Source organism: Felis catus, chromosome D1, assembly GCF_018350175.1.
Source record: "Felis catus isolate Fca126 chromosome D1, F.catus_Fca126_mat1.0, whole genome shotgun sequence".
NCBI classification, from domain to species: domain Eukaryota; kingdom Metazoa; phylum Chordata; class Mammalia; order Carnivora; family Felidae; genus Felis; species Felis catus.
Window position 1 is genome coordinate 49,025,168 of NC_058377.1, and position 27,005 is coordinate 49,052,172.

The 27,005-nt window shown below is 40.0% G+C and overlaps 1 protein-coding gene across 27 annotated transcripts in view; it reads left to right on the top strand.

The window, feature by feature from the left end:
- The window catches only part of DLG2 (discs large MAGUK scaffold protein 2), a 2,054,427-nt gene that overhangs the window by 1,877,027 nt on the left and 150,395 nt on the right, over positions 1-27,005 (top strand). The window lies entirely within an intron of this gene.

Sequence of the window (27,005 nt, forward strand, 5' to 3'; positions counted from 1 at the left end):
TGAGACTCATCCATCTGCTCCAAAAGTATGTCCCAGCTGACCCCATCTGATTGCTCTCACAAAGCCTCTCCCCTGCAGTTTAGCTTTTTCTGAACAGGAAATGTTGGGCAGATTGTGATGAAGCCAATCACGATGTCTAGCCCATCATGTTCATGATCTCTACCACTTCTGACAAGCTGAATCAGAAACATCCACATGCATTTTTATTTCCTTCTTCCTATATTCTTTCCTTCATTTATTCAAAGACATTTATCTATTAATCTAGGGTTGATGATGTGCTGGGTACTGAATTGGGTGCTAAAGCTGTGTTTTTACATGGTAGTGCCCCAGTCCTTAGTGGTGAGGGACAGAGAAGTCACCCACTACAACACAATTTGGTGGGGAGGGCCAAAATGGAGAGAAGCATTGGATGTCTGTATGGCAGCCCAGAGGATACCTCATGTATTAGGCATCTAATTCATGCCAGGCCACCTAGGCCTAAAGACCACCATCCGCCCTCACATGGACTAGGATCTCACAACATCCTACACAATGTAGATGCAGTTATCTGTGTTAATTGTTCCCCTTGTTCTGGACCAATCCCTGAGCCATCTCACCCATGCCTCCCATCTCCAGGGACTCCCAGGCTGACCACACAAGCCAAATTCTAGGACCAACTTCTTTTGGCTTCTTGAATGTGTTAACTAGCTACCAGCAACATCTTGAGAGAATGCTGCCATCCATTAAAATAAAATGATTTCTCTTATTTCAATTTCTTCAAATACTTTTAAACACCCATTAGAAACAAAGCTTTGTACTGGGGCATCCGGTGTTACAGGAATAGCTAGGACATGTCTCCTATTCTTGTCAAGCTGTGTCCTCGAGGAGGGAAGAGAACACACATATTATCATCAAATACTAAGCAGGGCATGGGTGTCATAGCAGAGTGCTCTGTGAGCATACAGTGAAGAAAGCTGCTTCATTGTGACCAGAGGAATAGAGAAATATTTATATGAGGAAGTGGTAAGTTTTCTGGGTCATGAAGATTGGTTAGAATATAATCAAAGAGAGAAACATCATTATAAGGGGAAGAAAAAGTAAAATTAAAAGACATATGAATGAGAATGTACAAAATACGCTCTGAAAACACTTGGTACCCTTGGAATATTGTCAGGCAGGGTTGTCACTAGGAGTTAAGAAGAAGGAGGGGCCAAGGGAAGATCACAAGAACCTTGAATGCCGGGTTAAGGCATTTGAGGTATATTCTCTGATATTCTAGTTCTAACCTAGAGACAGAGTCCAAAATGATCCTTTAAATTGATTCATAAAAATTGAGCCATGTAAGGTTGAGAGGTATAATAAGGGTGGAATAAAAAAAAAAAAAGCCACTGTTCCAGGATGTCTCCAGTCCAGTGAGCACCCAGTCTAATCTGCAGAACACTATAAATTCAGCCTTCTAAAATTTAATGTTCACCAATTAAAATCACTGAGCCTCCCCCCAACTCAGTGATTTATTTTCCTGCTTTTTGAATGTGCGTTGTTACTTTTATTAACAGATGGAATATATTTATTATTTTATAAAATATTCTCTGTGAAAATGCCCTCCACCAAAGAAATTCCTCCTGTGATGGAAATGAAAAGAAGTGACCAATATTTTACCAGACTTTATGAGTGTCTGTGACATGCATGGGTGATAGTCACAAATCTAGGAATTCTCAGGTGGCCAACAGTGTAGCCTGCTTGGATTTATGGGCAAATATATTCAATTCAGGACCAAGAAAAAGTAGTAGTAACATACATATGAAAGATTTATGCTGATTAAGAGAATTGGGTATGGACACTTGGGAGGCGGAGAGGAGAGGCCATCACTGGCGTCGGAAGATGGCGCCTTTGTGAATTGTGTCTTCTATCTCTGGAGGAGGTACAAATAAGTGAGACTTGCTGCAAACCCACTGATGTAACCATCCCCGTGTCAGGTTAGCTAGTTTGTAGTTGCTGTACTGGAATATGATGTAGCCCACAATGAATACTAAATCATTATAATAAATAGGCCTATGGTGGAAGTTATTGTCTTCTCTTTATTGTTCAGGTAGTTTCCCGTATTGACAGTCATTTAGTTGTGTCCAGAACTAAAGTAGCGTATACCACTGGGAAGTTATTAGATTGGGATTCCACTTCTGCCACCACCACTTTCTAGTTGTGTAGCTTTGGGCATATTTCATAACTTCTCTGAGCCTTGGTTTTCAATATGTACATTGGCATAAGAATATCTTGCACATGAGCTTCTGGAAGCATTAAAAGAGAACACATATAAAATCTCACAGATGTGGGCTAGTCATATACAATTTTAGTGGGATATGAAATTTAAAAAAAAAAAGGTCCAAGGAAGGAAAACTAAAATATAGTTTATTAGTTCTTATCCGTAGAGGCCAGCCTGGAAGGAAGTGACAATCTACCCATGGTATGACATGACATACAGAAGATCTCACCTCAGGTGGCATTAATTTTTAATCCAACTGCAACGAAATTAAGACAACATATGTAAAAAGCACACAACTACATTTCAAGTGTGCATATGAGCACTATTCATTTTAATAATATTATTCCAAAGTAAATAATAAGCTTTTAAATCCTGATCCTCCCCCTCTTCAGTAGCAGACAGAGAAATAAAATAAGTTCAGGCTCTTGCCAGATAGATACCCTCCTACATCATCTGCAGTCCGTACTTTGTGGCTCCAAGCTGGCTGCAATTGTACTGCAAAGATCACAAAAAAGAACATAATAATGCCAGTAATGAAACCTTGTAGCATTTGGGGTTGGACATTAATTATTCTCCGTTTCAGTTGAGGAGAAACTATGCTCTTTTCTGTCATGAAAAATTCAGTTCTCCCAAAAGGCCAGATTTGAGCAAACATGGGCTGAGTTTACTGATATGTAGATTTCAGCAATACGTTTTCTTGCTTTCTGTAAAGATGTTAATATCCTATGATACCTCACCAGAGCTTCCTCCAGCCAGAAGACATGTCCTTAGACTGCCAGTACGACCTTGGGGACTCTGAGCTAGGTGGGGAGCAAACTACAAACATGATCTGATCCTTCCAGTATGTTTTGGAAACAGGATTACATGTCTCTCTATTAGATGCTCTTTATTTAGAACCAAACAACATTATAAATTAGACTTCCGGGAGCATTCTCCTTCTGGCTAGTAATTTAACCACAATAAATTGAATATATTGGATGCTTACTTTTTGCTCCTTGCCCTCCTTCCTCCTTCCTCCTTCCTCTTTTTCCTCTTTCTCCTCCTGTTTCTTCCCTAATTCCTTCTCCTTCTTTTTCTTCATCATCACCACCATTATCAGATAGTGATCACAGAGCAACTCTACAAAAGGGTTTCTCCAAACACTGTTATCCTAAATCAGTTTATTTTTTTTAATATGAAATTTATTGTCAAATTGGTTTCATACAACACCCAGTGCTCATCCCAACAGGTGCCCTCCTCAATACCCATCACCCACCCTCCCCTCTAAATTAGTTTAGAAGGCCTTGCTAAACCCCGAGTACATAAAAGACGTGAACACTTTGATCAAAAACTTATTTTCAATTTAATATGAAAAGAACAGGCATTTCCTGGGCCCCGCTTTGTGCAGCTCTTTTACATGTATTATATTGTTTATCCTACCATAGTCTGGTAATTATGAGTGGCATTATTTCCAACTCAGAGAGGCTGAGTAATATGCTTCTGGTCACCCTGGCAGTAAGTATATACATCTGGCATTCTTTCTGAGATTCGGTTGTTCTTATTTAATTCAATTGATAATTACTGAACACCTATCACATGCTAGGTATTGCCGTAAGGGCTGAGTACACAGGGTTAAATAAGGCATAATGCCTTCTTTCATGGAGTTTTACACTAGCCCAGGAAGCAGATTAAGCAGATATGCAAACAAGCATAACAGTGTCATAAACACAACAATGAACCTTTGCATGAGATATAAAGTCAGATGAAGAGGGGGCTGATTAATTCCATTTAAGAGGGCAAGTTCAGAGAATACTTACTATTAAAGGGGACATATTCTAGAATTTTAAAGAAAGAAGGAGTTTGCCATGCAGATAAGGATAAAAGATGCATGATGAGACAGGCCATTTACCTATTAAAAGGAACAGAAGTGTGAGCAACCCAGCATTTCTAAAGTAGTTTAGACAACAAATACATATTGCAGCAAATGATTTTATACTGATTCTTTGAGGTGCAAGTACGTATAAACCAGCCCCTTCAGCTTTCAGTTCAGTGCTGAAAATATGATTCATACATAAGTAACTACAACACCGGGAGCCTGATGTGATAACTCTTACAGAAGTAATATAGACATTAAATGCAGACATTTGGAGGCAGGAGAGATGGCTTCTGTTGGAGGTGATCAAAGAAAGAGGAGATCACATTTAAGCTGGACCTGGAAGGAGGGATGGAACTAGAAGAAAGGCGTTCCAGGTAGATGGACTGTACCTGAGCAGAAGCACTGAGGTGGGAAAACTTCTTGCAGATTTGAGAAAAGAGAAAGCCCAGGAGGGTGGGAACATGCGGAAGGAGAAGTTTAAACCCCAAGTGATTGTCATAGAATCAGAGGGATGCTTTGTCCTGTGTGTTCAGCAGCAATGTCCTCACCTGTCCCAGACCTCCCTTAATAGTGACCTTTCCCACAGTTAATAGAGAAGCGCACTTCATACCATCTCCCATATTCTCCCAGAAGACTTCTCACTCCCGATAGCATGGAAAGACATGGTCACTGTATTTGAACAATCCTGGATTCTTCAGTTCTCCAGCTAGATCGGCTAACCTCCTTGAGCCTCAGATTCCTCACCCATAACATGGAGATGATGACATCTATCTCAAAGGGCTTAATAAGAATTAAATACACAGTGAACAATAGCACAGCTCTCTTCCTTATGTAACTCCTTAACACTCTGGCGTTCACCCCTTTCTTGCAGCTTTCTTCTTCACACTGCACCTAAGGCCTCAGCTGAGGACAAGTTTATGAATGGTCATATTCTCTTTTGACAGGATCTTGCATTCTCACATGTTGGTTCTTAGTGTGATGTATTATAGGAGAGTGGGTTGATCATTATCAGCAGATACAAAGAGAAATTAAGCAAGTAGGTAGTACTTTTGACTAAATATAGATAAATCCCTTTTCTGATTGGGTTCCTGAAAATGCAGACTCAGGTGGAGATTGGCAGATGGGAAATTTACTGAGGAGTGCTTCAGAATCAAAATGCAGTGGAAGAGAATAGAATTGGGCAGAAGGAAAAATTGGGTGCTGATGCAATTTCAAAAGACTTCTAAGGCCAAAAATGGCCTTCTAGAGTTGTCTTGAGTGGGCATAAAGGGGCTGGCCCTTCACACCCCTTTGTGGACCAGTCAAAACATGCAGGCTACCCCCAGGAGGAGGAGTGACTCAGGAGGATGCTGCTTTCTTCATCTGTGGGCCACTAGAGGAGTAAGTGCTCAGTGTTGAAGAGGGTCTGAGAGGTACATCACAACATCTCCTGTGATATCTGAGGCAAGGCAATTTTGCATATTTCCCTAAAAGGTTATTCTATAGCAGGCCAGAATTCATTATGGATTTTGATGGTAGCCTAGATGTGGAATTTTTTTTTAACTTTTATTTATATTCAAGTTAGTTAACATACTCTGTAGTCTTGACTTTAGGAGTAGAACCCAGTGATTCATCTCTTACATATGATACCCAGTGTTCACCCCGAAAAGTGCCCTCCTTAATGCCCATCACCCATTTAACCCATCCCCCCACCTACCTCCCCTCCAGCAGCTCGAGTCTCTTATGGTTTGCCTCCCTTTTTATCTTATTTTTCCTTCCCTTCCCCTATGTTCATCTGTTGAGTTTCTTAAATTCCATATATGAGCGAAATAATATATCTTTCTCTAACTTATTTCACTTAGCATAATACCCTCTACTTCTATCCACCTTGTTGCAAATGGCAAGATTTCATTCTTTTTCATCACTGAGTAGTATTCCATTGTGTGTGTGTGTGTGTGTGTGTGTGTGTGTGTGTGTGTATACACACACACTGCATCTTCCTTATCCATTATTTAGTCAATGGACATTTGGGCTCTTTCCATAATTTGGCTATTGCTAATAGTGCTGCTATAAACATTGGGGTGCATGGGCCCCTTCAAATAAGCATTTTTGTATCCTCTGGATAAACTCCTAGTAGTTCAATTGCTGGGTCATAGGGTAGTTCTATTTTTAATTTTTGAGGAACCTCCATATTGTTCTCCCGAGTGGTTGTACCAGTTTGCATTCCCACCAACAGTGACAAAGGGTTCCTCTTTCTCCACATTCTCGCCAACATCTGTCGTTTCCTGAGTTGTTAATTTTAACCATTCTTACCAGTATGAGGTGGTATCTCATCATGGTTTCTTAAAGCAAGAGGAATCTGTTTATATATAGGGCATTGTATTAGTTTCCTATTGCTTCTATAACAAATTACCACAAACTTAGTGGCTTAAAACAATATGGATTTATTCTCTTATAGTTCTGGAGGCCAGAAGTCTGAAATCAGTTATACTAGGCTGAAGCCAAGGTGCCAGCAGGACTGGTTCCCTCTGCTGTGTCTACTGGAAATCCATGTCCTTCTCTAGCTTCTGAAGGCACCTACATTCTTTGGTTTGTGACTCCTTTTTCACATCACTCCAACTCTTGCTTCCATTGTCTCATCTCCTACTTCCTCCTTTGACCATCCTGCCTACCTCTTGTATGGACCCTTATGATTTACACTTAGGGCTCCCTAGAACAATCCAGGATAATCTCCCCATCTCAATATCCTTAACACAGTCACCCCTTCAAAGTCCTTTTTGCCATATAAGCTAACATTCACAGGTTCTGTGGATTAGTATGTGGATACCTTGGGGGGGGGGGGGCTATTTTCAGGCTCCTGAGAGCATTATAGTCAAAACTTCTTGCACTGGTGCTGCCTATTGAGAGCATTTATTGAGTGGTCATTAGAATGGCAGTGCTAACTTACTCTTGTCCAGGTCTGTCTCCCTTAACAAAATCAAGAACACTGGGCCAAATAATGTGTTTTTTCAGCAAACCCCTAACATGTTTGAATGAAGTCAGAAGACTCTTCTCTGTTCTGACCAAAGAAAGCCAGAACAGTATCACACTGAGAAACCTTCAAGTCTATGCTAATGGAGACATGAAAATTAAATAACATCTATAGAAATCATGAAGGAAAACAGACATGCCTGAAATGCTACCTGACGAGAGAAATATCCTCGCCTGTCCTTTCCTGCCACCTTCCCATCTCCTGTCAGTGTCTCCCATTGACAGAACGTAGCTGGAAGTCATTTTTCAAGAGAGACTAGGAAATGTGATTTGCATGGAATCAGCCCTGTTGATATAAAAGAGAGCAGGAGAAATGTAGAAATTAGGTATGAGAGAAAATGACCAATACATAAACTGAATCTCAGAAAAACCAAGACTGCTAAATAAGTTTGTGCTGGCTATTCTTGCCTCAGTCTCTTCAGTTTTGTCCAAATATCCAGATCCTTTCATGAGAAAAGTTCTTATTCCATCCCTGAGTCATTAGTGATGGCATTATTCATTGTGTATGACTTCAAGACTGCTTTCCTGACCATACCTTAGAATTTCTCACGATTCACCTTCCAGCACTAGGAGCACATAGGACCTGGGAGAAACTGGGGGTGGTGGGATGTGTATTCACTCATGTTCGAGCCAGATAGCAGAACTAGAAGTTAGAATGTCCAGCAAGAGAAAACACCTCTCTTCCCAGTAGATTTGAATCAAATGCTTACTATGCAAAATACATTTAAAAATTGTTACCATGGTTACCATGCTTGAAGGCTGATGTTTTATGTTCCCCACTCAGCCTCCTTCCACTGAGCCTCCGAGTTGTGCCAGGCCTCTAATCTACCCTTTTGCCAGGCTCACAACAACATTCAAATTGAATTTTAATTTCCTAGTAGCCTGAAGCAGTACACTGAGTTCAGTTCATTAGAGCCCTGAGTACAGATGCAGACAAAATAGAGCCTCCCATCTTTGGCCTTGAAAAGCCTCTCATCCCCACGTCACCTCCTCCTCCTCCTCCCCCTCCTCCTCTTCCCCCTCCTCCTCCTACCTTGCCTTTAACTTTTAATAGTTGTAAATGAAGTTGCACAGAAGTACACAGGGAAGTCCTGTTCATCCTTTCCCCCCCACCAGTGTTAATATCTTTCATAACTATAGTATAATATCTAAGCCAGGAAAGGGCCATTGCTACAATCCACAGAGAAGATGCTTCATTTTATAAGTTGTAGAGGATGCCTCAGGGCTTGGTATGGTGGTGGTTGGCAATGTGTAGTAATAATAATAATCCTGTATATTCCTGTAGTGCTTTTATACTTTCAAAACTCTTTTATCCCTTCCCACTAATGCAGGGGGTCTATTAGCAAGTTTCTCACTCTGCCAATGGTTGCTGATACCTTGGTTTTACCTGATAATTCAAAAGCTAAAGAGCTCATTATAAGTAGGCTGCTTTCCATTTTCTCCTGGAAGGACGCTGACATCAAGTTACCCCATCAAAAGATGACTCAGCCCCCTTTGTCCTGCACTTTCTATTGACTGACAGAAATTTCTCAGAGGCAGAAAATCTTCAGAGGCAGAAGAGGCATGATCTTTTGCCCTTACACAGCTGCTCCCCTTGCTTTGATCTGCCCTCCGCCAGCCCTACACCTAGTCTTCTTTGCCTGCCCAGTGCTTCCTCATCCTCTAAGATTAATCCTCAATGTTGCCTCCTCTCAAACCCCATGCCCTTTGTACTTCTTCTCAAGCTGGGTTAGGTACCTCTCTTCTGCATTGATACAGCTCCCTGTTTATGTCTGTGAGAAACCTATTTGTATTGTCTATTTTCTTGACCATATCCCCTAATAAACAGTGAGTTCTTTAAAGACAGGGATGAGATTGCTTAAACCTTTATTTCTATCCCCGGCACATGTTTTAAATGAATGGGTAGATGGACTCATGTAATAATCCTGTATCAACCTGGAAATATAGAAAAACCTTAGTAACAACTGAGTGAAAGATAAGAAAATAGATGAATCCTAGCTTATCTTCTCTTGTGGTCTCCTGTACTTTTTGCAGATGTCGCAAGGTCTGGAGATACAGAACATGTAATAATGACAGAGTTGCGGTCCATAAGATTTTAACAAGATAGACTGATGGCAAGAAAGCACCAAGATTAAATTTCGTAGAGTTGAATGTAAATTGTGAGCTTCCTAATTAAATGTGACAGCTTGAATACCTGCATATATCCCCGTTCCCTTCCAAAACTCCACCAAAGTAACAATAAAGGAATTTAAACAGGTGAAAATCTATAAGATTACAAAATAACACATGTAGGAAATAGGAACAAAATTTTGAAAGCAGTAAATGTTCACCAGTGAGCGAAAAATGACTTAGCAGATCTGAAAAAGCATAAACCCAAGTATCTACAGGGATGTGAGATGATAGAAAATATATGTATATTGGTTTCAGCTCCTATTTCCTGGCACAGAGCTCTTAAAACCCTTGTAATTTCCTAAGTGATAAGAACACTAGGAGCATCTTTTGTTCTAATATTAGTTGTTGAACTCTGTTGCTGACACAGAGCTCCTGAAACTCTTGTAATTTCCTGGGTGATAGGAGTATCTTTTGTTCTAATAAGGTGACTCTGGGTGGGCTCCTGGATGAAAGCTAATCACTAAAAAAGTCAAGTCATGATTAGAAGCTTGGAATCTTCAGCCCTGCCCCCCATTCTCTTGAGAAAGGTGAAGGGCTGAAAATGGAGTTAGTGATCAATGATGACTACATGATGAAGCCTTCATAAAAATCCCCACAGGATGGGGCTTTGAGAACTTCCAGGCTAGGGAACACATAGAAGTGCTGACAGAATGATTCATCTGGACAAGTCATGGAAGCTCTGCACCCTTTCCCACACACCTTGCCCTACTCATCTCTTCCACCTGGATGTTCTATTATAACCTTTACCATATCATTTTATAATTAACTGGTAAAAGTAAATAAAATGTTTTTCTGAGTTCTGTGAGCCACTCTAGCAAATTAATGGAACCTGAGGAGGGGGGACATTGGAACCTCAGATCTAAAGCTGATTGGTCAGAAGCACAGGTGACAACCTGGGCTTACAACTGGCATGTGAAATGGTGGAGGGCAGTCTTGTAGGACTGAATCTGATGCCAGCTCCAGATAGATAGTGTCAGAATTGGGTTGAGTTCACAGATACCCTGCTAGTGTCTGAGAATTGCTTGTTGGTGTTAGAAGAAACCTCCACACATTAGGTGAGCAGAAGTGTTGCGAATATAGTGCTCTGTGTGAGTGTGGTAGTCATGTGAGTAGTAAAGGGACCTCACAGGGAAAAAACACACAGTACAGAAGAACTGGGATTTTTTTTCTACACAGGTGGGAGACTAGGTTGTTTTGGTTTGGCTTGGTTTATTTTTAAAAGGGCTACGAAGCCAAAGAGAGATACAGAACCTGGAAGGATTTAGGGAAGAATGGGATGTAGAGAAAGACTGAAAATGTAAATAGTGTTCAGAAGTCTTATAAGGAACTTATTGGAGATCCAGATCCCCTTTTCTACTGGCCAACCAGGACCCCCAGCAAATGGATATTTCTTCTTTAGAAAGTGACCCAGAAAATCTCTTGAGTTTGAAGCATCAGATGTGGATTGGGGTGGGAGACAGGGGGTAAGATGCTGCACAGAGAACAGGGATAATAGGGAAAGTATGTAGTGAATGATGAGGCACCTCTCCCCACCACTGCCCCCAGGCCTCTTTCTTTCCTTCACTTCTGGAACTCAGCAACCAGGCTTTTTAACCTGAAAGAAAAGATTTTCAGTGGTTTTGGGGAAACTCAAATGGCCTAAGCATAGAGACTTCCAGGTCCTGATATTTTGGTATCTCAAAAATAAATATGTTCCCAAGTTGATCACTAGATAATGATGACCCCTGGTCCTCAATACCTGCCCCACCCCACCCCACCCCCCACACACAGAGCTTTCAATCAACATTTTTGTGCCTCATCTTAATTTGGATTTACAAACAAGAATCACCAAGCATATCAAGACCTCCTTAAAACAAAATAGAATCAAAAAGAATGATGAGAATCCAAAAAGAATACAAGGAAGAGAAAAAAAACTTGAAAATACCTATAGTTGATGTTCCTAAGGAAATGAGATATCCATGAAACATCTTCCAAGGTATAGGAAGCAGTTAAAAGGGAATCTTTAGAGAAAAAAGAGCTTTTGGACACATAAATGTATTAGATCACACCTGGAGTAGCATGTTCATTTCTAGGGAGACCCTCCTGTAGGAAAGGCACTGAGAAAGCCAAGAATGTCCTGAGAAGTCAGAACCTGGCTTGGTCCATTCACACACGCATATGTGTACATGGTCAAAATTTCTTATGTGCTTTGTGAGCCAGCCAGACACACAGTTCTGGGAATGAAGGAGCCAGAAATGAGTTAGGAGAGGCTGAGCCACCAGCAGCTGGGTAGGATGAGATAAATAATACAAAAATAAAATTGATGATGAACAATGTGAAAGAGGAGAGGAGAGACTAGCAGAAAGGTCCAGAAACTGTCCTAGGAGGAACAACTGAAGAATGTGAGAGGGGAGGGGTATGTTACGTAAAGACAAGATGACCAGGGAAAATAAGCACTTTCTGTCTTGCCTTCCTCCCTTCCTCCTTTCCTCCCTCTCTCCTTCCCCCACCCCCTCCCTTCTTTTCCTTCCCTTCCTTCATTTCTATCCATATCTGAAGAGTTAAATAGGGGGAGAGCATTTGTTCTATATAGTTTTAGGAGATAAATCTGAAATAGATGATAGATAGATAGATAGATAGATAGATAGATAGATAGATGATGGATGTTAGATAACATCTCAAAATGGTAAAGAAACTAATCTATGTGGGCAGATTATTGAACTCCTGTTTAAAATGGGCTTCTGTGTGAAAGGCTTTCTTTTCACCCCTCTTGCGTCCTGATGAATCCAGAATGGGCCAACTGAAAACCTACTGGTGTGTTGCTGTTTTCTGTTGGGCAGAGAGAGCTTGGTGAGTTTTTGTGGGTCCATTAATTCATTCAAAAATAGGGCAAATGTAACTAGGTTGTATTAAAAAGGGCAATTCCTTGGATTGATCCACAGAAACCAGCTCTGGTTGAGTTTAAATAAGGAGGAAAATTGTTGGAGTGCATTGATTTCTGGCTCTTGACTTGGAAGCACACATCCCCTCCCAAAGCAAGTCCCACAGATATTTTCCAGGCCTGGACTAAAGGAGATGGAGAATAAATTTGGCAGCAATAATAATTGAAAGAACTTATGGGACTGTGCTAAAACAGCCCCCAGAATTGGGCTTCACTCATCCTACATCTTCCAAATTTTTAGCCTTTCGTTGTGCAAGCTGCAAATAATTGACACCAGGCTCTGAGTCAGCTTTCTGATCCTCACCCTCATGGTTCAGATTCGAGTCTAATTATAAGAGCTACTCCTACATCTCCAGAGGCAGCATGCTTGGGATTTCTTCTTAAATTATTAATCAAGAGGGAAGATAAATTTGCCTGATTCTGTTCCACAAGGATCAATTTTCCCCATAGTTCATTTTTATTTGTGCATAAAAGTCAATTTTAATGGTTACTTACTTTTATTATTCCCTCATTTTCCCCTGGATCTAGAGGCTAGAATGATCAGGTGAGTGTGTCTTTCACACGGCCCCATCTAACATGGGTTTAGATGCAGTGCAGCTTCATCTAGAACAGTTCTACGGGCCCAGAGAGTATCTTATTTATAGATTGTGTCAGTTGTGAAAGAGGTATCTCTTCATACTCCCAGGTCCTGGAATTAAGGGAGTCTGGCACAAGAACACTGGGCTGTAATCATGTTTCTTCAAATTCAGTCCCAACATGGGCTCCATCATTTCCTTTGCCCCCCTCAGTGGCACTTCTTTTTCTATTCTCAGCCTGTTGCCCAAGATGGAAACCTGAGGGAGCCCTGGACATTTCCACTCTCATTCTCATATGTGACACTGAGTTAATCAGCAAAGTCTCTTCTTTACACCTTCCAAATGTTTGCCTGCTCTTCGTCTCCATCCCCCCCTCACACACCCTCCCCCCCCCCCAACCCTGTCCTTATAATCTCTCCCCTGGACCATTGAAGGATACCCTAAATGGCCTCCAGGTTTCTGATCTCTCGACCGGCACTGTTTAGTCTCTTCATCAGTATGCTACTGACTAAGCAACAAACATAATAGATCCCTTAGAAGTCCCTCAGTGGTTCCAAACTATCTTTGTTTTAGAGTTCTAATTTCTTAGCAATAACTGTGTAGAGGACAGTATGGGGTTACACTTTGTCCTTAATTAAATGACCATTCCAAATTCATGTACACCTAGCAAGTTCTACACTTCCTCATGGATCTTTTGCCAAAAATCAAAGGAATAATTTTATATTAAAAAATAGTGATATAAGCAAAATAACTTTTATCTGAGCCATGAAAATAGCTAAAGTGAGCGTGAAATTGCTACCATAAATCTTGCGGAAGAAATTTTATTCAGCTCCTGTTTGTGTGTTTGGGGGTGGGTAATTTCCCATTATGTGCTTTTTTTCTTTTGGTTGCATCCCATAAAATACTTGGCAATATTAAGATGATAAATAGGAACACGTATAGCATCTCAAGGAGTAAAATGTAATCTTAGGATTGGAGAGAATCTACCTAGATGGTGCTAGGATTAAAAAACATAATTATGATGAGAAAGAACTGAAGCAGAAATAATTATCTTAATCCATATCTCTGGTGATTCTTCCCTTTATTTCAATTGGAAAATTAAAACTATTTTAGTGGGAGATCCATGGAGGAATAGAGCATATTGATCAAAGTCTCAACATTTTCAAAATGGCTCCATCACTTTTTCATCAGGATGTGAGTACCTCACATCAGCCACTCCACTCTGTCAGTATTCAAACATTTCTCAAGCATCTCCTCTGTACCTCACAAGCAATAAACGAGTAGTTATAGACAATTAAGGAGTTTCATATAATGTAGAGTGTTGCAAAGGAGAAATAATACCAGTTGCATTTGAGGGAAGGATCTGTCATAGTTCAGGGAGCTGTCTGAGGAAGTGATGTTGAAGACAAAATGGAAGCGAAGAGAAGCCAGATGAAGACTGATGGGAAAGGTATTTGAGGCAGGCAGGACAGCACCAATGATGTTTTGCCAGAGTGAAACTGAAAAAATAACCAAAGCTAGAATCTGAAGGAACCAAAAAAAAGGGGGACATTAAGAAAGAGATGAGCTAGTGAGTTAAGCAGGGGCCACTTGCCTTTATTAAAAATTGTAGATAGTCTTCGAACTAGAAGCTTGAGATAGTTCTGGAATTGTCATCACTGGGGAAATTTGCATACACCTTTGCTAGTAGTAATGGAAAGTCCTTGTGGGCAGGGACTACTTTTTAATCATCTTATCAGTGGTGTCCATCACAGAGCCCTGCCATGGTCATTGCTCAAGGAAATGTCTGCTGATTGAACAGATGCATTTGAGCAGCATAGCACTTTCATGGCTCTTACCCAGATTAAATCTCAAAATGATGCTAGGCATAGGTGTCCTGTATCTATTTTACTACAAGAAAACCAGGACTAAGTGATAGATGACATACCCAGGTGGAGGGGCCAGGAGGAGCCACGTCCTCTCACAGAACTGACATAATATTACAAGCTTTTTAACTTCATCAAATTAATATTTTTAAACTTTTCAAATATCCAGTTAAAATATTTCTGTTGTGAACACTTTCAAACATATACAAAAATAGAATTATACAAAAGATGCTTGTGTACTTATCACTCAGATTCAATGGTGGCCTAGACTTGCAGATTTACTTCATATGTCACTTAAAATATTTTCTTCTCTTCTGTATTTTAAAACTAATCCCAACATTATCTCTTTTCAATCCCTTCAGTATGCAGAAGCTATAAAGAAAAAGGAGAGAACATTTTTTTATATTACCACAATGCTATATTATCACACCCAACAGAATAAAAAATATAGTTCTTTTTATGATCTAATATGTAATCTATAATGGCTTAAAAATGTCTTTCTCCTAATCAGGATACAAACAAACACTATACATTACATTTGGTTGTCAGGCCTTTTAAGTATAAAAAGGACATTTTAACAACAAGAAAGTAAGAAAGGCATACTTTTAAGGACACAACCTCCCCACAGTCTGTTCTACAAGTTTAGATTTATGAAATTCTCCCACCCTCTGCCTTATTTTTCTCTGCTGTGGTGTGGCCCTGCTAGGAATACCTGAATCAGACTGTTGCAGAGTCAAGAGTGGCAGAATCAGGGCTGATTGCTGTCTCTCCTGAGCATCTCCTGCCCTCCCACCCCACAACCGTGATAAGTGTCCAGTCTGTTATCATTGTTGTCTGAGCCATAGTTTCCAGTTGATTCGGAGTCTTAAATCCAGAATCACACTCATGATAAATTGAGCAGTTTTCATTTGGGAAGCCTGTAGGGGAAGACCAAACAAAGCCTTTTCATTTTGATCTTACGTACCTGCCTTATAGAATCATGGGAATCTACCCCCAAAACCAAGAGCACACTGTATACACTGTATGTTAGCCATCTGGACAATAAATTATATTAATAAAAAATAAATAAGAATTCACTAAAGAGATGACTCTATAGTTGTAGCAGAAATTGGTTGTTAAGTGGTTGCTTAGGGTGAACAAGCCAGTCTGAGACAGCTTGTAACATGTCTGGAGCAGAAGAAGGACTAGCAGTCACCTATAGAGGTGTAGTGAAAAAAGCACTGGATGAGGCCAGGACTGTAAGATATGGATTCAAGTCCCAGTTCTGCTGTGTGACCTTGGGCAAATTGCCAAGCTTCTCTGAGCCTCGGTGGGAAGTGCTCTTCCCATTGTGCTTCTATTTTCCCAGGAATAGTGGGTTGTCCTCTGAGATAATATGTATACATACTTTTCAAAACACTATTCAAGGATAAATATGATAGGAATGTTGTAGAAGCAAGAAAGATATTTGTACCACTTCAGTCACACCCAAGGGGACTGCCAACCTGCTTACCTCTAGAGCCAGACTGCTTTATCTCCTTTCTCTGCCCTGGGCTATAATTAGGCAAAAATATCACCCTTTTCATTGGGCAAGATCTAACTGATCATTATTGCAGAAGAACACAGGAAGCTTGAACATTATTATTTTAGCTTCTAGTTCCACGATTTTAATACAAAAAAAAGGAACAAGACAAATCCAGCAAAGATTTAATATTTGTATCTGCCAAGGAAGGCTTTCTTATCTAGTTGAATGTAGTCTCAAGCACTGTGCCTTAAATTAGAAGGCATAGTGCCTTGATCCTTCTTCTGATGCATCATTAGCTACGAATCACACCAATTAAACTACAGCCTGTGCCTCCCAGCTCTGAGCCTTTCACCCAACCTACCAGCAAAATCTTTAGAGAATCGCCATTGGCAGCTAGGTCCTAATGATATCAGCAGTTTCCATTTTCCCCACAGAGTTTCATGTTACCTCTCTCACGCACAATGCCTTATGTGGCTTTATTTCCATAAACAAGATAGAAATCAAATTCCACAGCTTTTGAGACAAATTGCAGGTACCAGGGAAATATTCTTCTAGACATTGGGATTTTAAAAAGGACTATATTATATGAATTGTTTCTCTTATCACTTCATACTAGGCTATTCAGTTTATCAAACATGTTTATATTTGTTTCTTCACTTGATGCTTACAACAAACTTGTGATATATTAATATCATCCCCATTTTGTAAATGAGGAACATAAAGCTTCAAGAGGTCTTAGTCTTTTTTCTTTTTCATTTATTGAACATTCTACTCCGTTCTTGCACTGAGTATACTATTCACAAATGCCATTGCATTTAATCTTCAAACGATCTGATAAGGTATGTACTGTTATACTATTGTACAGATGAGAAAAACAAATCTTCCCCAGGCTGAATAACTTGCACAAAATCCATATTGAGAGTCAGTAGTAAACTTAGGAATCAAAGTTGAATCATATTTGCTTTATCGTTTTTTAAAGAATAACATTACATCAGGCTATTGTCAATTGCTGGAAGACAGTGGCTTTGCCAAATTCAAAAAGTTTCTTTGCTGACTCTGTTTTGCAATAATCCTGATAATTAAAAAAAAATCTACCTTTGTGAATCTATAAAACAAAGCTTGCATGAAGCCAAATTGAAATTTGATGTATCTAATTTTCAGAGTTGTGTGCCTATTGTGTGAAATAGCTGGTTAGGGATTCAGACTGTTGTTTGCCTATAAAACTAACTTCATTTTCCACATTAAAGTATTCCTAAGCATTTGGCTGAAACCTCTTTGAAGGGTCTCCAGCCAAGTTGCATAGAAAACTGTTCAAGTCAAAACAAATGATCCCAATTCTGCTGAGAGAGATAGAGACAAAGAGAGACAACATACCTTAATTCAACATGTTATTAAAAATTATTCTAAAAGGTTTGATCTACTCCATAGTAGAATTGGCCAATTAAAGTATCAATTTTCTTTCCCTGAAATTTTTAACTCACCCAATTCAACAAACATTTACATTAGGATTTATTAACTGATAACTATGTGTCAAACTCTGTTTTAGGTTTTTTTTTTTTTAATTTTTTTTCAACGTTTATTTATTTTTGGGACAGAGAGAGACAGAGCATGAACGGGGGAGGGGCAGAGAGAGAGGGAGACCCAGAATCGGAAGTAGGCTCCAGGCTCTGAGCCATCAGCCCAGAGCCCGACGTGGGGCTCGAACTCCCGGACCGCGAGATCGTGACCTGGCTGAAGTCGGACGCTTAACCGACTGCGCCACCCAGGCGCCCCTGTTTTAGGTTTTAGAGATACAGAAAAAAAATATGACAATGTCGTGCCCTCATGGTGTCCACAACTGAGTTCTTAATGCTCAGTGCTAGAGATGTACAAGAGATTGGTATATACATCCCCTTCTTTTGTGGAATGCAGGAAACATAGCAGACCTACCCTATTGTCTAGGATTCCCGATTACCTTTCGATTCTAGTGAATTCAGTTTTTAATCTGTTTATCTCTTTCTGTTGCTCTCCATTTCTCTGCATGTCTCTGTGTATGTCACACACACACACACACACACACACATGCATGCACATGTACACATTAGCACAGTAGCTTGGGTCAGAAGTAAGCCAAATGACATCTGTAAATGTTTAGCAGTGGAAAATTCCATGCCATCGCTTTAACACAGGTGGCAGCCTGTAAGACAAGTTAAGTAAGGGGTTGAAGTAAAGGGCTAGTAAATTCCAGTGGCCAGAGGTCAGCACTCTTAAAGGCAGGTGGGCATTCTGATGTATATACGGAAAGAAAACCAGTCTTCTAAAATAGTCCATAAAAACAGCACCCTTCCCAGCATGGCAACTTGAAAAGTAGCCAGAGTAAAGAAGCTCTAAGGTACCTTTAAAGCCTACTATAATATGGCAGGAACTTTTCTGTGCCTGTCTGGCTCTGAAATCCCAAGGCAACTAAGAAAAGAAGAGGTGGTGAAATGGGAACAGTTGATTATTTTCTGAGCTCCAAATAAATATGGTTATTTTTCTATCATATAGAAGAATTTTGACAAAGGATTGCTTCTTAGACTTGAGATATATATAACCTGTCATCTATCCCTGACCCTCATATATACGTTATTTTGTTAAGAGCCTAGTATGGAGAATGCAGTAATGTATTTAGTGTTTCTTGCTTTAAATATTTTATTTATCAGATTACAATGATTATGAGGCTCACATCTTCCTCCTTCTACCCATAAGTTTCAGCTTGTGACATCAGAATGAGTCTTGTATCCACCCTCTCCAAAAAAAAAAGAGTGCTATTATTGTTATTAATTGATGGTTCTTTTAAAAATCAATACTGCTTACAATGATAAAAATGAATTATGCCTTATTAGATATTCAGGACAACATCTTATAGGGGCAGAGATGACTTCCCCACTCAACGTATGAGGAAATCATTATCTCTGAGAGGGTTAGGAATTTTCCCAACATCACCCAGACCCAAGACTCAAATCCAGCAAAGATATCCCAGGGCACTACTTTAAGACCCTTTCTGCTCTTCTCCCTCCACCAGAAACCATATAGACTTTCACAAAAATTTAACCTGCCTCAGTTTCTCCATTGTAACACAGGTCTGGCTGTGTTGGCTTCTTCCCACCACGGAGATATCCCATTACCATATGGAAAGTACTTGATACCACTCACAAGGGGCAGATATTTAAATGGAAAATGCTCTTTTTTCTATTCACAGCAAGAAACCAGAAAATTAAAGGCAGCAAAGCACCAGCCTGTGAGCCCCTTGAGGCAAAGGTCTTTCCAGTGAATTTGGTGTCCCTAGCAATTAGCATTGTGCCTGGCATGTAATAAACCCTGAAGAAATGTTTGCTGAATAAATGAAAGAAGGATGTTTCCCCCAAAGAAATGGAAGCTTTTATAATTGCTCAAAGTACCTCATCCCTTGAGCAGTGATTAGATGTCGTGCTAAAAATTGATGTAAACTATTCTTCTTGCATCCTTCCCATACACCCTTTCTGGACCCTGGTGACAAAGAGGGTCATGTCCAGGTAAACAATATTGTGACCCCAGTAGACTATACACCATTGACGTTTGCCCCAGCCCATTGGAAGGTGCCCCAAAGCTTGAAATTCCTTAGCTTATGAACCACTAAGAGCTTCTAACTTAGGTTTGTCTATTAAAAGCATCACTTCTTAGGCATGCAGTAGGTGGCCTCTTCAAACTACTTTCCCCATGGCGAGGAAATGGTAACTCAGCGGGAAAGCAGCCTGTGTCGCTTAGATATGCAGAACCCCACTTACAGCCAATGATTTCACCAGTTGTTGTTAAAGCTGTGCAATGTCCATAATGAGCAAGTAGGAATAGGATGCTACTGTCCTCAGTGCCAGTAAGGACTGCATATGCCTTTATTCTGACGGGAGCCACCATGGTAATAACAGCAACAACCATTTTATGTTTGCAAAGCGCTTCATGTCAGATCTCATTTTGATTCTCAAGACCACTTTTTGAGAGGAATATCACAATTTTGCAGATGAACAAACTGAGGTTCAGAAACTACCCAAGGTCCCATGGGTAGCAAGTGACAGGCTTAAGATTTAAAGCTGGCCTCCTAACCCAGAGTTCTTAACTCCCCTACCCTCTGCTCACTGCTTCCTCTGATAACACAACTGTGAGTCAGCAGCATGAGGTTATAACTGCAGAGGAGGGCCCTCCTCACCAATTCACTTGGAGAAGGATATGCCCAGCACTTCATGCTGTAGTCTAACCCACTGAGCTCATCGTTTCCATCTCTATGACACAGGCTAGCCATCTGAGCCTTGCAAATGTGAACAGCTGGGCAGCTTTAATCAGTTCGGATTAATCCTACTGCATTAAACAACACAAGCCCCCTCACAGAGGCAATGCCTCCTTTCCAGTGTCAATGATAGAGTGGATTTGCATTCTGGGTCTCCTCATTCACTCTTGACAAATTGCAGAAGAAGACAGTGTATAGCAGAGCCCTTCTCCTGTGTAGTATCTGGTGTTCACACCCTTGCCTTTCTCCATCCAAGTGTCCATCAGTAGTTCAAACTCAAGAAACTGATAATAGGCAGAGTGAGGCTATAACAAGGGGGCTCTAGGAGTAGACACAGGTTTCCTTTCTACTTGTTATAGAGGGGGGTTATGACTTTTGCAAGCAATGAACAAGAATAGGTGTTGAATTACATGTGAAAATTAACAGGGGGGATTACTAGTCATTACCAAGAGCCAACCCTTGAAGTCCATCTGCTCTCTTGTAACCTTCCCAACACATGTTGAAGTAGAAACAATTCTTGTTCCCATTCTACTCATGAGGAAATTGAGCCCAGAAAGGTTAATAACTTTCACAGTGGTACACAACTAGTAAGTGGCAGAGCCAGGATTCTGACCCTGTCTGTATAACCACATTTTGTACCTTGTTTACTGTTATCACCCATCATGTCCAACCAAGTGAAAGCAAGGGACACAGTCCCAGTGTGAATGTGTCTAGTCAGGAACAAGTGGATTTAGATGCCCACCAAAGGGGATTTTTTTTTAATTGGTTCATCATACGTAATGGAGAGAAGGAACTAACTGGAAGTAATGTTTCTTGAAACTCCTCTAAAACATTTGCCTCGAAGTTGGTTTTCAGTTGTTTGCTTCTTGTTACACACACACACACACACACACACAAACCCAAGAAGCACAAAATAGGTAACTCGTTGATGCTCCTGGATGGCTCAGTCATTTAAGTGCCTGACTCTTAGCATTCAGGTCATGATCTCACATCACAGTTTGTGGGATCAAGACCCACCTCAGGCTCTGTGCTGACAGCTCAGAGGCTGGAGTCTGCTTCGGATTCTGTGTCTCCCTCTCTAACCCTCTCCTGCTCATGCTTTCTCTCTCTCTCTCTCTCTCTCTCTCTCTCTCTCTGTGTCTCTCTCTCTGTCTCTCTCTCTCTCTCTCTCTCTCTCTCTCTCGCTCACACACACACACACACACACACACTCACACACCACACAAATAAATACAAAAACATTAAAAATAATTAAAAAAAAACTATATGCCAAACATCTGGCACAGTCCTGAGTCTAGGAAAGAAGGAATAATAGGCCCTGAGGTTTGGGGATGAGAGATGGGTGAAGCATCCCCACCCTCTAAGGCATTTGTACTGCAATAAAGAAGTTCAGCATGCACATAATCAGTACAGTACATGAGAAGAAGGAGAGCAAGATGTTAAGTGAGAGAAGTAGAGAAATGAGGATGCCTTAGGTTCTAAAGGAGAATTATGATGTTATAATAGATGTTACCATACAATGGAAACAAATTGGACTCACAGAGATGCAAGGTTGACTCAGTGACTTTGGCGAAGTTAGTTTACCTCCCTGAACCTGTTGCCTCATCTCTAAAATGGTATACCTACCTCAGAGCTTTGTTGGGAGAAATAATAAAATATTTGCATTCTGCAGCACAGATGCTAGCCCATTGCAGGTGCTCAGGAAACATGAATTCCCCTTTAGATGATATAAAGATTAAGATTAAATGGTGTGGTAGTGTTGGATTTCTGTTTTGTTGAAAAGTGAGATTTTCAGTACTATTATAAAACATAGAGTTTACGTACCTGCTTTCTTGTTTATTTCTAGAGCACTTCTAACCATAAGCTCACTCATCTTTGAGAAGCTGGAGACATCGCTCCTCTTCTATGTCTGTCTGTCTCTCACACACACATACATATTTATAAATCCAGATCTTATTGCTTCTGCTCTAGTGAAATTACTTGCATTTACATTTTCTTTTTTTTTAAATTTTTTTAATGTTTTTAATGTTTTTTTGTTTTTATTTATTTTTGGTGGGAGAGAGAGAGAGACAGACAGAGCATGAGGGGGGTCTGGGGGGGGCGGGGGGAGAGAGAATGAGACACAGAATCTGAAGCAGGCTCCAGGCTCTCAGTTGTCAGCACAGAGCCTGACATGGGGCTCGAACTCATGAACCGTGAGATCATGACCTGAGTTCAAGTCGGATGCTTAACCAACTGAGCCACTCAGGAGCCCCTTTTTTTAATGTTTATTTATTTACTGAGAGAGAACGTGCAAGCAGGAGAGGGTCAGAGAGGATGGAGAGAGAATCCCAACCAGGCTCCACACTGTCAGCGCAGAGCCTGATGCACGGCACAAACCACGAGATCATGATCTGAGCCAAAATCAAAAGTCAGACACTTAGGGGCTCCTGGGTGGCTCAGTAGGTTAAGCGGCCGACTTTGGCTCAGGTCATGATCTTGCGGTCAGTGAGTTCGAGCCCCGCGTCGGGCTATGTGCTGAGAGCTCAGAGCCTGGAGCCCGTTTCAGATTCTGTGTCTCCCTCTCTCTGACCCTCCCCTGTTCATGCTCTGTCTCTCCCTGTCTCAAAAATAAATAAAACGTTAAAAAAAAAAAAGAGTCAGACACTTAACCAACTGAGCCACCTAGGCGCCACAAGTTTTATTTTCTAAAAAGGAGAGAAAAGGGGCACCTGGCTGGCCAAGTTTTTGGAGTATACAACTCTTGATCTCAGGGTCATGAATGAGTTCAAGCCTCACATTGGGTGTGGAACCTACTTGAAAAAATAATAATAAAATGAAAATAGAAAGGCGTGAAGAGATGGGTAAGCACTTTGGAACATAGGATTTGTGATTAACACAACTGTCAAAGTGAAAAAGTTGGGGGCAGGATGTATTCCAATTAAGACAAATTCAATATAGTACAGCACAGCACTTTCCCATCCACAGCAGGGAGTACAAACAGTATAGAATATGGTGTAAAACAAACATTTCAAAAGCAAGGCAGAAAACATTTGGGGGATCTAATGAGCCATACAATAAGGAGAACACAGTTTACTATGAAAGCAAGTAGCCTGTTGTGACATATAAAGTGTGGCAGCCAGAAGAGACTTCCAAAGTGCTGATCAGATGTAGGTTAAGTATCAGGGAGGTATTTCCAACATGTGACATGCCTGAGATGGGAAGAGCACAGAGATTCCTGGACAACAAAAACATTAGTGGGATTTGGGAGTGGCAGTAATTAGACAGAAATAAAGCCTTGAAATTAGATAGACTATTTAGCCTTGAAAAAAGAAGTCCCACAGGAGAAGCATGTTGTCTTTCTTCATTAAAAAACCTTGAAATTGAAAAGAGGCAATTTCAGTACCTGTAGGCATTCTATAACTGAACTCATTTAATGATTCTGCTCACGTCCTCATTCATGGTTCACTCAGAAAATGTTTATTGAACCCCTGTTATTAAATACCTCATGCATACTGGACACCGTGTTAGGAACAGGGAACTCCACGGGGAGTGAGTTGTGGCTTCTGTTCTAAGAGAGCTGAGTCTAATGGGGAAGATGGGCAACTGCATAAATAACTGCAAATTGGTGTGGTAAGTACAAGAAAGTAGCAACGTGGCCAAATGGGGTCAGGGACTGGCACTCAATTAAGATGCTTAAGTGGGGGAGCAGAGGTGGGATTTTAGGATTTTATCACAGGAGTGAAGTCATAAAAGTTGTGGGGAGGGAGTCCTGGGAGCAGATGGGGGATTTAGTGGTTCTTGGGGGCGATGCCTGATATTTACAAACCGGTGGTGTGGAGCATGATCAGAGGACGCTAAAAAATCCTGCTTGGTGTCCCAGGCCACATTACATTCTTCTCTGAGAAATGCTAATGCGGGCTATCTGACGTCTGTGCAAAGCTTTGACCAGTACTTGCACTACAGCGCTCTATTAACCTGCCATAAATGTGCTCGCGTTAGACTGAGATCCTGTTTATAACAGCAAAAAGCTGGATGGGCCTAACTATCTTATGATGTAGCAACTGTTAAATAAATTACAATCTTAATCATATGATGCAATTAGGTGTATTAAGAAATATATTTAGGGGTGCCTGGGTGGCTCAGTGGATTAGGCGTCCAGGTCATGATCTCACGGTTCATGAGATCCGTCCCCACATCGGGCTCCATGCTGACAGTATGGAGCTTGCTTGGGATTTTCTCTCTCCCTCTCTCTCTCTGCCCCTCCCCCGCACTTTCTCCCTCTCCCTCACTTTCTCTCTCAAAATAAATAAATAAAAATAAACTTTAAAAATATATGTATATTTATGTATTTGGGAGAAGCCAGGAAAAGATCCGAGTTACACAGTTAAAAAGGGAGAAAAAGGCATTAGCATAATATATATTTATGATCTCATATGTATGTGGGGATATGTGTGTGTATATATTGAAATAAGCTGATAAATGCCTGTGCAAGTCCAGGACATAATACGTATCTCCAGAATAAGCTGTAGTGAAGGACAGCAGTGAGAGGGAAGAAAGAAGGTGGGGAGGGAAGAAGAGCCAGATGTCCTCTCAGTTTTTATTGTTTTTCTATATACTCCAAATTTTTACAACATTCATGAACTTCATTTTTCGATTTAAGGAAGAAATAATGCCCATGAAGTACTGAGCACAGCATCTGCCATGTGATGGCAATAAATACTAATCAACTCTTACAATGGCAAGAAAACGTGACTCACCCCAAATGATTTCAACCTGCATACAGTGTCATAGCAATGGTTATAAATGCATGTTTTCTCTCTCTGTCAAAAAGGAATGAAATAAATATCATAAATTATGATCAATAGATTTTAGGTTAAGTATGGGTTCTACTTATTTAATCATTTAGGATTTAATCATTTAAAGCTAAGTTTTGAAGAGGAAGCCTTCCAAATCTAGATAACACAAGACTTTGCTTAAGCACCAGAAATTTCTGGTCAACTTTTATGGTTTTATCTTTGGAGTACTAAACTTTAAAAATATTTAACATTCAAAGGTCATTATCCAGTTATCTATTTATCATTGGAAACCAAGGTCAAGTCTTTTCTTTTGTGAAATCCCACCCCATAATAACCAATAGTCAGTAAATTGAATTTAAATTTAATTTTGTGGAACTTTTATTATAAAGAATTTGAAACACTGTAAGTAGATCATCTTTTACTATGTTCATTTAGTCATTCTTGTTTTTATGAAAAGTTATGAATAAATTAAATTGAAAATCAAATTGTTTTTTGAAATGTACTAAGGAAATACTTTATGATGAATTTCTTTCTAATTAAAAGAACCATTTATAATTTGAACTAGCGTTTTCACATTTATCTCATGAGTAAATTGGCCTTTTCACCTACTGGAGTTCACTAAAGCAAGATACTGTGTGCCAAGGAGATAATAGAACAAATTGTGATCAGGAATATCAAAACTTCAAAAGCTTTTACTTTTTACATGCTGATTGTGTTAATAAGTATCTTAAAACCTATTTGTGCTATCTTTATTTTTATTGGACTGACATATGGGAAAAATATTTTTCGTATGAAGAAATAGTATGATATGTAACTATATTTTCTTGATTTTTTTAGACCCATATGTTCTAAAGTTTCTAAAATATATTTAAAACAAGACTGTCCTCTACCCCGATTTCTAATGTCAGCCTCCTAGAAACTGATTTAACTATATTATGTATCTTAGAATTGATGAAGTTTGATATATGGACTTTTTCTATTAAGATTATAGGGCAAAATTGAGGTATGCCCCAAATGATCAGTTTCTAGCAACCTATAGCAGAAAAAAACTTAGTCAAATTAAAAGGCAATTTTTTTACACAACTCATCACCAAACACTTGATTCTCTGGTCTACCAAGCTGAAAGTTAACTGTAGACTCAACCTCCCCTCCCAATAACATTGATAATTCCTTGAATCCTTGTTTTATTTGTGGATCTTGTTTTTTTGTTTGTTTGGTTTGGGTTTTGGTAGGGGGGTGCCCTCTTTTTTAAAGTAAAGTTTTTATTTTAAGATAATTATTGAGTTACATGCAATTGTAAGAAATAATACAGGAAGATCCATACACCTTTTACTCATAGTTTTGCCTAATGGCAACATTTTGTAAAACTATAGCACATTATCATAAACAGGACATTGACGATGTAATCCATCAATCTAATTCTGCTTTTCCCAGTTTTATTTGTACTCATTCATGTGAATATATGTGAGTGTAGTTAGTTGTATGTCATTGTTTCACATGTGCAGTTACCTGTATCCATTACCACAGTCAAGACAGCACATTTCATCACCACAAGAATGCCCTGTGTTGCCCATTTATAACCGCACATACCTCCTCCCCCAGGACTTTTCACATGTTGGGAATTTGATGGCAGTATGTTTTCTAGTTACATTTTGGGAAGTCACTGATTTATCCTTTTCTTCTTGTAAATGTCTGCAAATAAATAATACTAAACTGTATTCACTGCTGTGATCCCTCTGTATTCACTGCTTTGAGTTGTGCATCTCCCTGATGCTTGGCAAAGGACCAATATCAGGGGCAAGTAGCTGC